This window comes from Molossus molossus, unplaced genomic scaffold (genome assembly GCF_014108415.1).
Source record: "Molossus molossus isolate mMolMol1 unplaced genomic scaffold, mMolMol1.p scaffold_m16_p_20, whole genome shotgun sequence".
In the NCBI taxonomy this organism is placed as follows: Eukaryota; Metazoa; Chordata; class Mammalia; order Chiroptera; family Molossidae; genus Molossus; species Molossus molossus.
Genome location: NW_023425356.1, coordinates 51950243 through 51968424, shown reverse-complemented (window position 1 = coordinate 51968424; position 18182 = coordinate 51950243). Strand labels below are relative to the sequence as shown.

The following is an 18182-nucleotide window of genomic DNA, read 5'->3' as shown; positions in this document are numbered from 1 at the left end:
CCAGGCTCTTCCGCGGAGCGCTGGCCGACTCCGCTGTCAGCCCCTCGCATGGCCTGCAGCTCGGGGCGGCTTTGCAGGGGACCAGGCTGCCCTGGCAGGCACCCTGCTTCCTGCGTTCGAGAGACGGGGGTACCTTCAGGGAGGCTTTATGAAGTAGGGGGGACTGTGGGATCCACCGGAGTCCGAGTGGACGCTCCATAGGCACTTTGGTGAATCAGGGAAACTGAGGCAGACTAGGGCTGGGTGGCGCGGGGTAACGCACAGGCCTGCTGAAGGGCAAAAGACGGAGGTGGCCGGGGACGCCTGGCCTCGGGCTGGGTGAGGCTCCTCCAGCAGGGGGTGCCCTCCTCTGGGAGGGCGCAGGGCACCTCAGGCCGAGGCCGGGGGTCAGTCTGATGGAGCGCCTGCCTGGCGGCTTGCAGACATGGATGGGGTGGGAGCCAAACGGGTCTCGGGCTGCAGACCAGGTCGCTGCTTGAGGCCATGTGCGTTTCAGCCGTGTTCTCGGAGACGCGGGGACCCTGGCACGGGCACTCTCTCTCCCTCCGCTGAGGCAGGAAGTGTTCGTGGCACAGACCCTGCCCTGTCCCGGCTGCTTCCTGTGTGGGGCCGCGAGCAGCGACGGCATGCAGTCTGCACGGGGCTGTGGGCCACCGACCGGGGCGCCCCGAGTCCGGCTCAGGGCGCAGACTGCGGCTGGCAGGGGCTGCTTTGGAAACGTCTTGGTGAAACGTCCGAATGCAGAACAGCCGGAGCACAGAGGAGCCATGAGGCCCAGGAAGTGACGACGCGCAGGCAGGAAGTGAGCGCTGCACGGTGGGACGTGATTTGCAGGAGTGGGGTGTGGGAATTCCTGGACAGTCTCGGGGCGTAGCCCTCTTTGGAGATGTGAAGGGACCTCGACATTGGAGGAGAGTCATAGCATTTCCCAGTGTAGGAACCCAAACGAGACGGACGAGCTCACGCAGCCCCGTCCCCCCGGGAAGTCTCTGGGACATCTTTGCATTTTCGCAGTGACTGTGACCGCTGTCAACAGTATTGACCATAAGTTCAGGCCCATGCAGCCCTCTGCAGCAAACAAGGTCAAGCCCTGGCTGGTCTGGCTCAGCGGTTAGAGCGTCGGCCCACAGACCAGAGAGTCCAGGGTTCGGTTCCCGCCAAGGGCACGTACCTGGGTTGCAGTTTGTCCCCGGCCCCGGTTGGGGTCATGTGGGTGGCAACCAGTCGATGTGTCTCTCTCATATCAATGTTTCTTTCTCTCTCTTCCTCCCGCTCTATCTGAAGATAATTGCAAAAAAAAAAAAAAAGGTCCTCCAGTGAGGATAAAAAACAAAACAAGGTCAAGGTGTGTTCTAGAGGCTCCCCGTCTGTGGGGAACGGGACTCCCAATACACGCCCTGTGGCGCCCGTCATTCTCAAGGGCGTGAGTGCCCAGCGAGGGCTGGCGCGGACCTGGGCTCCCCCGTGGCGTGAATCCCAGCCCCGAGAGAAAGGCAGCGGGAGGAGGAGGCTCGGCAGGGTCAGGGAACACACTGCCCTTGTCCAGGGGAGCAGGCCAGTGGGCCGGGAAGGTGGGACGCGGAGAGGGAGGAAGGAGAGGAGATAAGGCCCCGAGCGGCCAGGCAGTGCGGGGGAGCCGGACTCTCGCCATCGGAGGGCAGAGCTACTTTTCCGTCCCCAAAGGGGCGCCATCTCCCATCCTCACAGAAGCAGACCGCGGACGAGTGGACTCAGCTCCGGGCCAGTGGGAGACGCCGAGGGCTGTGGAGTAAGACAGGGGCCGCGGTGTGGCAAGAAGGGTGTGGCGGAGATGCCAGCGCACTGCCTGGGCAGGGGACCGGGACGGGGGACCGGGGACTGGCCGAGGTGCTCCTCCGGAAGCCCAGGCGTGCTCCGACTTCGAGAGCGAGCAGGAGGAACGCGGTGGCTGGGCAAGGCCCAGGCGTGACCCGAGGCATCAGAAGCCACCTCCGGGTCAGGCTCACAGGCAGTTCTCCGGGGTGCCAAGGAGCAGGGCAGCCAAGCCGCTGTGGCTTCAGGCGCCTCCCGTGGGCGGGGACCGCGTCTCCGGAGATGAGCACGGTGCCTAGACCAGCACCACACACTTCGCAGACCTGTTTGCTTGACACGTGAGTGGACAAATAGGGAGCTAACTCCCCTCTGGGCCTGCAGGCGAGAGTCCCCCCGGGAAGCCTTCCCAGAGCGCCCCGCCGCCAGGCCCCCGCACGCCGGCCTGGCCTCTCCCTGGAAGGGCGCCTTGGCTTGCTGTCTGGCCTGCGGGCGCTCAGTACCTACCTGTCGAATGAGCACATGACTGGCTGAGGTGGGAGAAGGCTCAGCTTTTCTTTTAAAGCCAGTTCAGAGATGTTGGTTCCCATGGCTCTAGGTAGACACGGCCAGCAGTGCATGGGACACGCAGACCCCTTAGGGTGCAAATAGATTTCTGTGTGGGAGACAGGGGGACAGGGGACGTCGCTCTGGGCAGGAAGGGACGGGCGTGCGGTGAAGGAAGGGGTGGAGACTGAGGACCCTGGAGTTAAACACGCAGCGACTTAGGCACAAGTGGCAGACACCACCCGAGAACCCGAGGCACCTGCCGAAGGTCCGATGCTACGCACTGACTCCTTCATTCGCTCAGCGAGATAGTGCACGGGAAATGGGTACCATCTAGGTGACCACGTGAAGGGTTCAACCAGTGCAAACTCTCCGCTGCCGTCGATGACACGTGCATTTGTCACTCCGCGGGAGACGGTGGGTGAGCCCGTTCCTCCGAGGCAGCGCCGAGTCCCTCCGGGCAGCATCCGCCCTGGGGCACAGGTGACCTGCTGGGGTCTGTGTTTTAAGTGGCACTAATGAATGCGTGGGCGGTCACATGCTTACCCTCACGGACTGTTGGTGTTGGAGAGAGGAGAGAGAACATGCATCAGTGCGTATGACGTGTTCATTTTTACTTGACTGAGAGTTTTCTTTTTTTTTTATCCTCACCCGAGGATATTTTTCCATTTTTTGTACAGATAGAGTGGGAGGGAGAGAGAGGAAGGGAGAGAGAGAGAGAAACATCGACGTGAAAGGGACACATCGAGTGGCTGCCACCCGCACGACCAACCAGGGCCGGGGACAAACTGCAACCGAGGTACATGCCCTTAGTGGGAACCGAACCCGGGTCTCTCCGGACCGCAGGCCGACGCTCTAACCGCTGAGCCAAACCGGCCAGGGCTGACTGAGAGTTTTCTACCCAATCTCACCAACGGCCTTTGCTGTCTTGGGGCCGCCCTCTCGCTGAGCCATGTGTCAGCCGCTGGCTGGAGCTCGTGGGTCATGACTAGGGATTGCATGGCCTCCGGAAGCTGGAGTCTGTGGGCACGGCCAAGTACCCCCACATTTGTCCGGCTCCCGGGTACCGTGTAGGGCCTCAGAGTCACACTGGCCTCCACCTAGCAGACACCCCCTACTGGCTGGATGCGGCGACAGGGAATTGGGGTGCGGACCAAGGCCCGGGCCTGTCCCAGAGGCCCCAGCGTGCATTCCTGGAAGGGAGTCGGGTTTCAGAGCCTGAGCCCGGCGTGGCCCCCACAGCGAGGCAGCCAGTGCGGTCGGCTCCGTGGGAAATCTCAGCACTGGCGGCCCAGCACCCCGTAATCTTATCAGGGCCGCAAGAGAAAGCATTTCGACTCCAGAGGAGTCTGAAGGCAGCTCTGCCTCCCTCCAGCGACAGCTCCGCTTTGCAGAGCCAGCTTGAGCAACCCTGCGCGCCCCAGCAGCGCGTGAACAGCTCGCGGCTCTGGGGCGCTGGCGCCACGTGGCCGGGAGAACCGAGACCCCGAGAGAGGAGCGGGCTGCCCAGACGGAGCGCCGGCGGCCTTGGGGAGGCCCCGGTGCCTCTGCTCTGGGGAGCAGCTCAGCCTAAGCCCTGAGAAGTAAGACGTTCGGTCTCATCACAGAAGCAGGACTCGCCTGTGCTCGGCCGTGGGGTGCTCTGCGGCATTTCTCTCCGTGCGAAGAAGGGTACGGCGCCTTCACGGGCACAGACGCTCAGTCGCACCACGAGCGCCGTTGCTCCAGGGCCCTCCCGAGCCAGACCGGAGAGGACGCTGCCCCTGTACCCTGTCTTTAGGGCAGTGAGCTCCCCACCTTTCCCTGTTTGGGCTCGCTGAAGACCTGTCTCTGGGAATGGGGGGGATGCTAGCTGAGCCCGTGAGGCTCACCTGTAAAGGCTCAAATCCTGTTCTGGGGGCAGGGGCTCCCCAGGAGAAGGGAGGTGGACATGCCGGCCCCACCTCTGTGAGTGACCCTCTACTGCCATCAGCACCCTTTGTGATGGTTAATGTGGGACCCCAGGCTGGACGTGCGGAGACGTCCCAGACACTGGAGCCGGGCTTTTCCTCCAGCCGGAGGCCAAGGGCATCATCAGACGCCCCAGCCCCTGGTTTTGGATCTGCTCACACCACCTCATGGGCCTCCTCCCCGGACAGGCCTCCGGGTGACAATCACAACCGTTTCCCGGGCTGGATCTTCTACATGGATCAGTGACAGTGCCCAGGACACCACGACACACACTGAGGGCTGCTGCCTGCCAGGCTGAGGACACAGAGCTGAGCGGGTCCTGGAAGCGGCCAGCGCAGATGGGGGACTGAGCTCCCCCGGACAGAGGAGAGGCCTCGCACCCAGCTGGGGTTCAGGGAGGGCTTCCTGTTAGAAGTGAGTTCTAAGTGAGTCTTTTTTAAAAATATTTTTTCTTTATTGATTTTAGAGAGAGAGGAAGGAAGAGGGAGAGAGAGAGAGAAACATCCACGAGAGAGAACATCGATTAGCCGCCTCCTGCACGCCTCCCACTGGGGATTGGCCCACAACCTGGGCATGTGCCCTGAGCGGGAATCGAACCGGCGACCTCCTGGTGCAGGGTCGACGCTCACCCACTGAGCCGCACCGGCTGGGCCTACGTGAGTCTGAGGGATGAGGGAGTTGGCCAAGTGCGGAGAAGTGGGGAGAGCACTGCAGGCCGAGGGGTGACAAGAGGGGGGCCGCTGCTGCAGGGGGTCTGTGCACAGTCGGCTCCTGCAAGACGAAGCGAGATAAGGTATCTGAAGTGGGAGACCAGGCGCGGGGACCAAGACGTCGACGTAAAAGGAGCTCTGTCCTGTTTGGGGAAACAAGACACGTGGCACCACGTAAAAACACACGGGTGTCTCGACCAGCTCTCAGGTGCACAAAGTCCAAAGTCAGCTTCTCTAGCAGGAGCTGGAGAAAATGCGCTTCCCCGCCAGGGACCCCCCCCCACCCCCCCCCCCCCCGGGGCGGCTCTTCGCGGCCTCCTGGGGGTGCCCAACCCGACCTCAGGCCTTCGCCGGCCAATGGGAGGCAGGTGGTTGCACACGCATGAGGCCGGTTCTAGGGAACGGGGAGCCTTGGGCATGGAGGAGCAAGTCCGAGCCGCAGGCTCCCAGGCAGCCAAGGCCTGGCCCCATGATGCAGCTCAAAGCAAGGGAGGGAGGAGAAGAACGAGGAGACATGGTGTGGCGTGCGGCTTCCCCCTGCCGGGACGTGAGCAGGCAGGACGGCGGTCCACGCGCCTGGCCCCCACGAAGCGCTGCCCTGCCTCTTCCTCTCTCTCCAAACCTGGATCACAGCTCCCTTCACCTGTTCTCACCTTTGCACCTGCAGGGGAGGCCCCGAACAGGTGTGGTTTCGAGAGAGCTGCGGGATTGGAGAGTGAGACTCGAACCATTCAAACCAGACCCCTCCGCGGCGACATCAGCCCGAGCTTCTGACTGCTTCCGGGTGCCGACGGTGTTCCGATTTCTGTCACGTTGCCTGTATGACACAGGACTTGGGGGCGAGGTGCACTCAGCTGGCTGAGCCCACAGGTAGCTCTGTGCACCCCGATCCCAGGCTTTCTCCAGGGGCGGCCACCGCGCTCTGTCCTTGGCCCTGGCTCCTTAAACATTTTTGTTAATGACTCGGTTGAAAAACAGAAAGAGTCCAGATGACCTGCAGCTGGGATAGTTAATACGCCGCGTGACATCTTCAAGTTGAGATGATTTACACAGGAGGGCTGCTGGGCCAAAACCAGCGTGATGAAATGCAGCAGGGACGCGCATGGCTCCGCCGCTGAGCCCCAGGAAAGCGGTGCGCCCCGGACGGGCCTGCTTGGAAACACACGTCCGCGCGTCCAGGCAGCCGCAGGTGCTGACGGGGCTACTGCACGGGCTCTCGGAGGTCGGGTCTGAAGATGCTCTCTCCGTACGCTAGGGCTTAGTGGTGGTGATGGCAGTGGTTTGGGCATCGTGAGCGGTGTGCAAGCGGCCGTGGAGAGGGGGCTGGCCAGTGAGGGGTGGCCTCGCGAGGAGAGAGACGCAGAAGCTGCGGGATCAAGGGAGGGAGGGGACCTCAGTATCTGGTGTCTGGCCGGAGGCTGCTGTGCGGGTGGGGGTGAGGCAGGAGATCAGAGCAACTGTGTTCAGTCCGGAGCGGGAAGAGTGTTGCCGGTTTGGGACCCGGAGGGGCCGAGTGCTGGCTGGAGCATTGGCGGCATATTCGGAACTGGAGACTGGAGGGCACTGAGCGGAGAAGGTGGGGGGGGGGCGGTGAGCGGCGACTGGAGCCGGCCGAGGACAGCGCTGTGCCGTCCCTTGTCCCTCACTTTTGAGGAACACCAGGACAGCCGAGGACAGTGAAGGAGACCTTCCGTTCATATGCAAAGGGTTGGGCGTTTAGCTGACCACAAACGTCACATAAACTAACACCCTCACCCCCCAGAAAGGACTCCGTCTCAGGCTTTCTCTCTATCCCCCACAGATGCAGGGTTTGGGGTTTTTCCTCCGGCCACACGCCCTCCCCAGGACCCTTCCTGTGTGGGCTCCCAGGCCCCTGCACCCCACTCTCCACCCAGCTCCAGGAACGGAGGCCTCGGGGGAGTGAGCCTGACCTCTGGGCTGGGACCCGGAGCTGGGACCGCTGCCCGGGGGAGAGAGGGAGGGGCAGTGGACAGAGCATTTGTCCAATAGGCAAAGGTCTTCTAAGTGTTTTCAGTGGCGAAGGCTGCAGCTCCCCCGTCAGATCACAGACCTGCAGGCTCTCACACTGGGGATGGCCTGAGACGCTGCAACGCCAGCCAAACAAAACCCCCCCTCAGAACACCCTAGGAGGCACGTTCACGTCCTGGGTACTCGCTCTCGTTCTAAAATATCCATGTGTGGTTCAGCCAACAGTAAGCATGTTAAGGCAAAACTGTAAAAATGTATCTTCCTAACACAGCTATTTTCTGGCTCCCTTCCGATCCTCAATTTATCCCTGTTGTTGTTAAAACACAAAACCCGGGGGAAAAGAACAGTCCCGATTCGTGCAACCACGTCTGACTTTGCGAGCCGGTCCCGTGCGTAGCCGTGATCCTTCAGGCTGTCGTCGTCATGTGCACGGGGCTCTGCACTTCGCGGGGCTCCCGAGACGGCGTCCTCGTCGTCCACGGTGGTGTCTCATCGGAAATGTCTGCGTGGTCGTTGGCGACACAGATGCACCGCGATGGGCTTGCGCGTTCTTCTATTTCTGGGCAGGGCATTTGTCTCCACTTTCTCCTCTTTATAAATAACACAGCTATAAACAGTCCGCAGGCTGCTGCTTCTGTTGAATTACCCCTTTGGAAGCGATTCCCAGGAGGGGGATTATGAGGCTGAACAAGCTGCATGTTTTTATGGTTCTCAATGAAGGGTGCCAAATTGGCCCCAGCCTTCCTGCCTTCCTTCCGCTGAGGCTCCTGTACCCGGTGAGCACGCACTGAGGGGGTGCGGGGTGACAGCCACCGTGGGGCCTGGCTCAGCACAGCGCCCCAGCCTCCCAGGGCCCTGCTGTGGTCCCCCACCACCAGCGGGGAGGGGGAGGGGAGGGCAGGAAAGGGGTGTGGACACCCTGGGAAATGAAGCAATCATGCAGTACTTCCTGTGGGAGCAGATGCAGATGGGGGAAGTGACATACCCGTGGAGGGGGCAGGGTGGAGTGAGCCCGGACACCAGCAGCCTCCCTACCAGGCAGGGATGGAGGCAGGACCCCTGCAGCCCTGGCCTCCTGGGAAACCCTGCTCGGTCACGGGCAAGCGTGGTCTGCGCTAGGACGGACCCCTCACTCACCTGCTCGCTGAATACGTCTTCGATGAGCGCCCACTGTGTCCGGTTCTGCGCTGGGCATGCTGGACAGGAAAGGGAATAAAACGTGACATCGACCCTCGGGGAGCTGGCAGTCCAGTGAGGGAGTGGGCAGGACAGTGGTGATGACCACAGTCTGAGCCAGTCTTCTCAGAAGCCTGTGCTCCAGACACAGACGGGGTGACCCAAGAGAGGACAGGTTCCCAAAGGAGGTGATGCTTGAGCTCAGCCCAGAACCAGGGCGGGAGCAGCGGGCAGGAGAGGGGGGTGTGCGGAGTAGGGCTGCAGGTAGCTGCAGACCACACAGGACACCGGAGCCTCGCTGGGACTGGATCCGGGGCGCGGGGCTTCCGCACGCACAGGGCACAGAGGCCTGGTGTCCCTGCGGGGAGAACCTCAGCGGGCCTTGCAGCTGGTCCCGCCAGCACCCCAGCTCCAGTTGGGGAACCTCAGCGGGCCTTGCAGCTGGTCCCGCCAGCACCCCAGCTCCAGTTGGGGAACCTGCAGGCCTTGCAGCTGGTCCCGCCAGCACCCCAGCTCCAGTTGGGGAACCTCAGCGGGCCTTGCAGCTGGTCCCGCCAGCACCCCAGCTCCAGTTGGGGAACCTGCAGGCCTTGCAGCTGGTCCCGCCAGCACCCCAGCTCCAGTTGGGGAACCTCAGCGGGCCTTGCAGCTGGTCCCGCCAGCACCCCAGCTCCAGTTGGGGAACCTGCAGGCCTTGCAGCTGGTCCCGCCAGCACCCCAGCTCCAGTTGGGGAACCTGCAGGCCTTGCAGCTGGTCCCGCCAGCACCCCAGCTCCAGTTGGGGAACCTCAGCGGGCCTTGCAGCTGGTCCCAGCAGCACCCCAGATCCAGTTGGGGAACCTGCAGGCCTTGCAGCTGGTCCCGCCAGCACCCCAGCTCCAGTTGGGGAACCTGCAGGCCTTGCAGCTGGTCCCGCCAGCACCCCAGCTCCAGTTGGGGAACCTGCAGGCCTTGCAGCCTGGTCCCGCCAGCACCCCAGCTCCAGTTGGGGAACCTCAGCGGGCCTTGCAGCTGGTCCCAGCAGCACCCCAGATCCAGTTGGAGAAGCGTGTGGCCCCCTGAAAAGATGATGAAGTTCAAGCTCTCCAAAGGCCCGCTCTGAGCTCTCGTGTTGTCCCCAGAGCAGGGCGGGCAGGGAGTTCCGTGGTCAGATGCCCATCGGAGACCGTTCTCCGTGGCTGTGGTTCGGAGAAGGGATTGGACAGACGTGTCATGGAGCCGGCAGGGGCTGTTCGGCTGTTTGCCAAGCACACTGGGCTGCAGAAGGGACTGTGATGCAGGATCAAGGAGGGGCTGAGACCTTTCCCCCTGAGGCCTAACTGAGGATAAGGGAGGGAGCAGGCGGACCTGGGACCGGGCTTCTCCCGTCCATACTGAAAGGCAGCTGGCCCGAGCCTCCCGGGTACTGTGCACTGTGTGTGGGTGTGTGTTCCCGGAGGAAGCCGGGCGTGGGGTGCCGGGGTGCGGGGCACTGGCCCAGATGCCGTCGCCGCCTTGCTGTGGGACCCCGACTCCAGGGCTCAGGACTCGGGGCCTCACCGGGACGGTAATTCCATCCGCCTGGCTTACTGAGGATTAAATGAGATGAGGTTCATAGTCCAGGGCTGGAGAAGGAAGAAAGGACGCCACCGATGCAGAAGTTGTCACCTCTGTGTTTTGGAAAACAGGGGGCGTATCTGGAAACGACCTGGTCCCTCAGAGAGGAGCAGGCACGCTGGGGCCCAGGGTGCGGAGCGGGTGGGCGGCGCCTGCCCGGCCTCTGCTCCCTCCGGCCGCGTGGCCTCCCTTTGAAGCTCGGGCAGCCGCCGGCCGAGGCCAGGCCAGCTTGGGCTGGGCCCCGCGCCCTGCTGAGAGGCAGAGGCCATGTCTGAAGCCACAGAGAGGAAGCCAGGGCTGGGCAGGTGGGGCCTCCTGACTCTCCAGTGTTGGGGTCTGGCCTGCTCCCCGGGGCCCGCCAGGAGGCCCTGGGCCGGGAGGAGAGACCTGCCACAGTCAGAGGCCAAATCCAGGAGCGACAGGGACTCCCTGTCTATCCAGTGAGGCGTCCTGAGTTTCAGAGACAAAAACACAGTTCAGAACCGAGCGGGGGCGGGGCAGCATGCCCGCCCAGCCCGTGACCTGTTCGTGACCTCGGGCAGGTGCTTTTACCACGACGCCTGCGCGTGAGCACGGCGGACCTGGCGTGACGGGGTGAGGGGATGTGGGGGCCGCCCAGAGGCAGCCTCCAGCCCAGGTTCGATGCCTGCGTGGTGCTCAGGCTGCACACAGAGCACCACAGGCTGGTGCCCAAACCACAGGAACGCGTTTCCTCACAGTTCGGAGACCAGAGGTCCAAGTTAGGGTGTCAGCGGGGCGGGTCCTCCTCCTGGCTCTGGGATGGGTGTCTCCACGGGGTCTCCCTTCCTAAATGTCTGGGTCCAGATCTCCTCCTCTCATAAGGATATCAGGCAAACTGGATCAGCACCCCCCCGCCCCGCCCCGGGGACCTCATTGTAACTTTATCTCCTCTATAATGACGTTATCTCCACATACAGCCTCATTCAGAGGTACCGGGGTCAGGACATCAACATATGTGGGGGACACAGTTCAGCATGTGACAACCCCCCAGGCCCAGAGCCTCCTTTCCAGCTGTGGGTGAGAACAGAAAGGCCCACCTTTCCCTCGGTGCCTGGCTGCCCCTGGCTGCTGTCCCCGGCCCCATCCTAGTAAGACCGCCCGGGCACCGGGCGCCTGCCGTCTGCAGGGGCAGCCTCCTGCCCGCTCTCCTCGCTGCCGCCCGCGCCCCCACCCGGGCACAGCCGCCATCCTGGCCAGCAGTCACCTGTCCTGCCCACCCAGAGGCCACCTGGACAGCGGCCGCGCCCTTCCTGGCCGTTTGGAGCTCCTTGCAGCCTGTCTGGGTTGGAGGCCTTTGCCCCTGCCCAGAACTGCCCTCTCTTCCCTCCGTCCTGTGGGTAGCTTTGTCACTAGGGGGGCCTTACTCCCCAGTCACTATTCCATTTGGGGGCCGTGTCTGTCCAACCAAGATGAAGGGGTGAGGCCTGGCTGGGACCAGCCCACTCTGCATCCTGCCCTCTGTCACCGGGGCACCTGGGCCGGGGGAGGAGGCTGAGCCTGTGACTGGCTTTTCCCCCGGGGTTATTCCGAAGAGGGGCTGCGCTCCTCCCCCAAACCCTTATCTGGGGGTGGCTCCAGATGTTTCCTCTCTCCCAGACGGCCACCCTGTGCCCCAGGAGGGCGGCGCCTGCGACCAGGCCCTGGGAGGTTTCCACCCCTGGCTCCTCTCTCCCTGCCCCCGTTCCTGAGGGAGCCTGAGATTCCTGTCTTATCTGGCCTGGAGTTGAACAGGAACAGGGCCCCTTTAAAGCTGAAAGCTCACCGTGTCCAGATACGGGCGTGTATTTTCAGCCAAGGGCCTAGGTAAAAATACAAGCAGTGGTCAGACTGGGGCCAGGCCTGGCCTCGGACAGACAGACGGACCAGTTCCTGCCCAGCTGGGGACACGCACGGTCTAGTTATGGGGACTCTGATCAGCTTCAGAGCTGGTGAGCCTGGCCAGGCTCTGTCGACGTGGGCCTGTGTTTCCGTGGGTCCCCTCACGGTGCCCCTCTCCCCCGTCCCCACACCTCTCGGGGTGCTAGAAGTGCTTGTCATTCCTCATGGGAGCGTGGGGGCCCTCAGCTCTAAGGTTTGCTGCAGCTGCTACCTAACATTTCATCTCCAGGCAGTTTCTGATAGTCACCTGTATGCAATAACAGTGCTATAGATAACTTTGTACAAACCGCGTTTTCCTTCTGCGTTTCCTTAGTGTGTATTCTAAAAATAGAGCCGTGTTTCCCAGCTCCTGCTGCAGGGACCCAGGTTACGGTCTCCGGAGGGCAGAGTTATCAGCGCGTTGCAGGGAACACCCCCGTCCTGGCAGCTCTGGCTGGTCCAGACCAGAGCCTGTCTGCCTGTCCGAGCACCATGGGGCGGGCTGTCTGTCTGCCTGTCCGAGCGCCATGGGGCTGTCTGTCTGTCTGCCTGTCCGAGTGCCATGGGGCTGTCTGTCTGTCTGCCTGTCCGAGCGCCATGGGGCGGGCTGTCTGTCTGTCTGCCTGTCCAAGTACCATGGGGCGGGCTGTCTGTCTGCCTGTCCGAGAGCCATGGGGCTGTCTGTCTGTCTGCCTGTCCGAGTGCCATGGGGCGGGCTGTCTGTCTGCCTGTCCGAGTGCCATGGGGCGGGCTGTCTGTCTGTCTGCCTGTCCAAGTGCCATGGGGCTGTCTGTCTGTCTGTCTATCTGCCTGAGTGCCATGGGGCTGTCTACCGTCCGCAGTATTTCACCCCTGACTCCGAGGGCCCGGTGTCTTCCCGCACCCTCACAGGGTCAGCGTGCTCTCCCCTTTCTTCGCTTCCTGGGGTTTATTTTGCACAGGCTTCCCAGGTGTACACGGGGGATATCCCTCAGCGAGCTGCTCCCCGGGTCAGGACCCTGGCGCATGGCGGTGCCGTGTAGGGAGCACTGGCAGAACTGAAACCCAGGCCTTGCTGGACGTGGAGGAGTGAGCAGGCTCATCCACAGGTGGAGACCCGGAGGCCCAGAGACTCGGTCCTGAAACCAGAGCCTCCGTCTTCATCCAACGGCTGATGTCTTTAAACCAGTAACTATGTATTGCACACCCACTGGGCTGGCCCTGAGCTCAGAATAGGGAACATCCACCGTCCAGCCTACGGCGCGTGCCTTCCAGGGGCTCACACCCTGGTGAGAGGGACCCGTGGCTCAGTGCAGTGAGGGAAGTGCTGTGAGGGAGGCGTATGGGCGGCTGTGATGACACCACCCAGGGGAGAAGTCCAGGAAGGCTTCTTGGAGGAGGCAGCAAGAAGCTAGGTCTTGGAAGATGAAGAAGAGCTATTCAGGTGGAGCGAACAGGGCCAGCGTGCCAGGCAGAGGAATAGCACAGGCGCAGACACAGAGGCGAGGACGCGCGCAGGGTGTTGAAGGCTGTGAGGCTGGTGGCGGGACGAGCAGGGTGGGGTGGCGCAGCCGCAGCTCTGTCACCACAGGCAAGTCATTAGGCCGGAGCTCCGATTCCGCCATCCACGCGTGACCATAGCGCTTGTGGTCATGGCTGGGGCTCGTGACGCGCCATCATCCCTGTTAAGCGCTAAGCTTGGCACTAGGCACACGGTCAAGGTTCGATGGGTCCCGGCGGGTCTCACTGAGACAGAGTCATCTGTTAGGACGGAGGCTGGACAAGGGACTTCTGTTCTACACAGTAGGTCCTCCATACAGTAGGTGAGCCCAGCAAAACCATGATCACACAGATTTGAGACCTGGTTTGGGCGAAAGCGGGGGGACGGATAAGACAGCGAAGAGCAGAGATGCAGAAGTTTCTCCCCACGATCGAGACAACGCATCAAGGGCAATGGCCTCAGCGAGGACCAAGGGGCCCGGCTGGAAGCACGTGGAGAAGACACTGGCTGGGCGCGGTGACCCATCGGGTGCCACAAGGCAGGGGACAGAGCAGAACCTGATGAGTCCTCCTTCCACCACCTTCGGATCTGCTCCTGTGCTCAGCCGGGTCCCGCAGACCAGCCATCGCATTTTGCACCAGTGGGCCCGTCACCCCTGACCGGGGGGCTCCCAAGCCTCACCTTCTGGGACTGGAGACCGGAGCAAGGCACAGGCAGCCCTGATTCCGTAACCAGATGGAGCCCACCCCTCGCCCCAGGGAATCAGCTCAGCCACCCACCTTCCTCCCGCAAGAGAAATCTCCAGCTCAGAGACCTGGAGCTCGCTCGGGGCCCTGCCGACCGCCGCCTCTGGCATCTGGACGGCCCGGGCCATGGAAGCGTGAGGTCCCACCCGTCTGTCTGGGGGTGGCCCGCAGGAGGGCTGTTTGCAGAGAGGAAATGGCCCGAGCAGATATCGCCTTGTTTGTTTTCCTGCGAAGAAAAGAGAGCATCTGACTTCTGTTTCAAGGGCCAGGCAGATATTTTTAATCCCGCTGGCTTCCTGCTGTCCACAGGTGTTTCCCATGGTGTCGCTGCCCGAAAGGACAGAGCCATGACATCATCAGCCTTGTGCCCGGGACTGCCCCAAAGTGTCCCTGCTCCGACCGGTGTGTGCCCCTCGGGACAAGGTGAGGTGAACACACGCCCGTCCGTCACCTGCCCTGTGCTCTCCACATTCACCTGCGGGGCAGGTGGGTCCAGGCCTGTACCATCTGCTTCTCACAGGGAGGGCCCTCCTCCCAGCCGGCGACGGCAGCCCTGTAGGACAGGCCGGTTGCCTGGGCCATTCCAAGGACAGAATATTTGTTTATTTTTTCCCCAAGAAGTTACACATAAGCTAAAACTTTGGGGGAACATCATGTTGTGTGCCCCGGAGAAGCCCCTGGTGTGAGATCCTTTATAAAGTGAAGAAACCATCAGTGGAGCAACACAGTCTGTCTTAGTTCATCTATTTGAGCAGCCCCGAGAGTTCTGGGAGCCTCGTGTCTGTCCCTGACAAGGAGCGGGACGCGTCTCTGTTGAATGTTTCCACCGTACGGCTTACCTTTCAGCGCGCAGGCCGGCCCGCGGGCTGGGAACTGCTGGCCACTGTACCGGGCGGGAGACTGCGCCTCCGCACGGGGCGGGGTGGCCGCTGTGGACGGGCAGGAGCCGAACTGGAACCCGGCCTCCTCCTCCTGCCTGGAGTTTTACCCCACAATCCCCATTAGAATTCAATCAGGAGGTAGAATACCTTCGATATGACTTAATATTCAGAACAATGACCTTGTGTTGTACATATACTAACTAGAAGTAAACTCCTCTATCAAGTCCCAAGATACTTGCCGGGATTATCCGGAACAGGCAGAACGGGATAAAACATCTTCGGGGAATCACAAGGAGCCGGCCGCTAGCCTTCGGACCAGACGCCGTCACAGGTCCACCTTTCTCCCCACACTGGCGTTTGCGTAAAAACCAAGGGAAACTGAGTTGGTGTTCAACACAAAATCAGTAGATTATACTTCAAAGTCTGGATTTTAATCTTCTCTTGAAAAATCAGATCATTTGGTGAACACAGGGCCTTGAACGACCTTCTGAAGAGTCAGTCCACGTGAGCCACGCAGGCCGTGGGCTGAGTGGCAGCGCCCCTCTCGGTGGGTGGGTGGGCGGGGTTTCTCCCACCCCCACCCGCTCCTTGACGTTGCCTGCCTGGCCCCTGAAGGCAGCACCCACCCCAAGTGATGAGGCCAAGGGGCCCGGACACGGGGTGCGAGGTGCCCCCAGGATCACAGTGGGCTCATCAGGAAGTCTCCGGTCCCGGCTCCCCAGTGTCCAGCTGTGTGCTCAGAGGGCCCTTCCGCTCCGAAACCACATCGCTGACCTCAGGGCAGAGGCAGCTTTCACAGAAGGGCGGAGGGTTGAGCCCTGGCGGGAGTCGGGCTGGCCGAGCCCTGAACCCAGCGGCACCAGCCGACGTGGGACGGCGGGCAGCCCCTTTCTGCAGGCGTCCTGTAACCGGACTAGCAGTAACGCTGCCTCCGCCCTGGGGCTGCCGAGGACGGTCAGCTGCCCGTGCGGTACCCTGCACGGAGTACGCCTCCGATCTCTATCGCTTCCTTCCTCCTTTCCCTTTCAGAGTGACGCTGTGGACTCCTCCGGGACACAGCCTCATCGCCAGGGACAGGTGGTAACCACGCTGACTTGCCCAACACCTACAGAAGGTCAGGGTGCGAGGCCCAGAGGAGAGCGCCCATTCCTCTCTCCGGCTATCCTCTGGTGACCTGCTGTTTCTCAGTTTACACTGAGACGGAAGGGACTTTTGACTTTGAGTTGATCATTTCTCTGGAGCAGGATTTGGGGAGTGAGAGCCCTCTCCCCCCTGCCCTCCCCCCTCTGCCTGTGGGGTAAGCTGAAAGAGAAATCTTAGTGTTAGTTTCATTTGTATTTCCCTGACAACTTAGTGACTTTGAGCATGTTTTGATGCTTCCTGGCTTTTGAATTTGCTTTCCTGGGAATTGCTTATTTATACCCCTTGTGATACACAGTTGGTGTCTTTCAGTGAGAGCCCTATACACAGCAGATGGCATCTCCTCTTCACCCGGGTCACAACTTCCCAGACCCGACGTTTCGCACTCCTCCATTTATAGTACTTTTTCCATTAAAGAAGTTTTATATTTTTTTATAGTTAGACGGTTTTATATACATATATATATATATATATATATATATATATATATATATCTTCTGGGATTTCTGTCTTAGCTAAAAGGGAAACATTTCTTTCTTTCTTTTTTTTTTTAATCCTCACCCGAGGACATTTTTCCATTTTTTTGTTCAGATAGAGCAGGAGGGAGAGAGAGGAAGAGAGAGAGAGAGAAACATCGACGTGAAAGTGACACATCGAGTGGCTGCCACCTGCACGACCAACCAGGGCCGGGGACAAACTGCAGCCGAGGTACGTGCCCTTAACAGGAACCGAACCCGGGTCTCTCTGGACCGCAGGCTGGCGCTCCAACCGCTGAGCCAAACCGGCCAGGGCTAAAAGAGAAACATTTCATTTTAACACTCTTTAATCCTTACTCTGCTGTGATATCTGTGTTTCGGCAAATCCCAGTTTGCCTTCAAAATGTCATGGGCCAGGCGTGGGGATTCAGCAGAGCATGCTGGGAGCTGTGATCACAGCCCCTACCCCCCCCCCCCAACATCTTGTGCCAGATCCCGGAGCTGATACCGGCCTGGAATGTTTCCACCACCAACTCTTAGCCCCCCCCCCCAGCCCCCTCCTCTGTCTGCTCCTTGCCCTGGTCCCAGGGCCACAGGGTCCTTTCCTGCCTCCCAAGCTGGGTCGCTCCCCTGTCCCTGAACATGCAGGAGCAGGGTGGGGAGGGGCACATGGTCTGTCTCCGGAGCCCCCTCAGGACCTCCTCTGAGCCGGCCCACCATCCGCGCCCATGGCTTCTCCTTCCTGGGCCCTCGGGCACAGCCAGGTGCAGCCGTGCTCCCGGGCCCCTGACCACACCCACAGGGATGCGGCACCTCGGGCTCACACTTGCAGGGACCTTCTGCTGCGAAGGGAACCCAGCGACGGTCAGCATCGACCCAGCAGGGACCGTGACTTAATTTCTCTCTAACTCCCCCAGCCCCGGAGGTGCTGGTTGATTCTATTTTTCAGGACGTCTGACTGACACTTAGCCCAGACTCTGCAGGAGCAGCGACTCTGTGACTCTCACTCGGCTGTAGGAGGCCTGCAAGTGTGAGCTATAGAAATCCCTGCTCAGCTTGAGGTCTCGACTGCCAACAGGCTGCCACCCCGACACGGGCCGGCTCTTGGTCCTATTAAGTAAAATCAGCGGAAAGTAGGAGAGAGAGAGAGAGAGAGAGAGAGAGAGAGAGAGACTCACTTCCCCTGCACAGCACTTAGTTGTTGTAACGACCTGTGTGGGAGGCATCACCCCATCTTCCAGAGGACGACATGAAGTCCAGAGCACAAGGTCTGGGACTAGACTCTGGTTCCGGCTCTGACCCCCTCCCCCACGTGCACACACTGGGCTTGGGCTGCAGGCTGATTGCCGACAGGCCAGCACGGGCCCATCTGGCCTCATCCCCAGCCCGTGCCGCCCCATTTCGACTCCCTGCTTTCTGTGGGGGTTAAGGAGGTCCTTGTGCAACCCCAGAGCCTGTGTGGGGAGAGCCCAGAGGCAGGAAGCGCGGAGCCAGCAGCCCCCGTGCCAGGCTCTGGGGAGGCACCGGGAGGCACCGGGAGGTGTGCTGGGGGGTGATGTGAGAAAGTACAGCCCGGGCCGAACACGGTCCACTGTCGATAAGAAACCACATCACCTGTGAGTCATCTGCAAAGCACCGAGAGCAGGCCGGCTGGGTCCCAAGGACTGAGCGCGCACGGAGGCTGAGAGAGGGCAGCCAGGGGGGCTGGGCCATCTGTCTCGGACCTCGGATCAGCGCGTCTTGGGCTGGCGGCCAGGCCATGTCTGCTCGCTGCCCGGAGGAGGACGTGCTCGGGCTCCCTGGCAGGAACTTCTGTTGGGACGGAG

General features: G+C 61.4%; 1 protein-coding gene across 1 annotated transcript in view; it reads left to right on the top strand.

Moving 5' to 3' along the window:
* The window catches only part of RCSD1 (RCSD domain containing 1), a 39654-nt gene that overhangs the window by 982 nt on the left and 20490 nt on the right, over positions 1-18182 (top strand). The window lies entirely within an intron of this gene.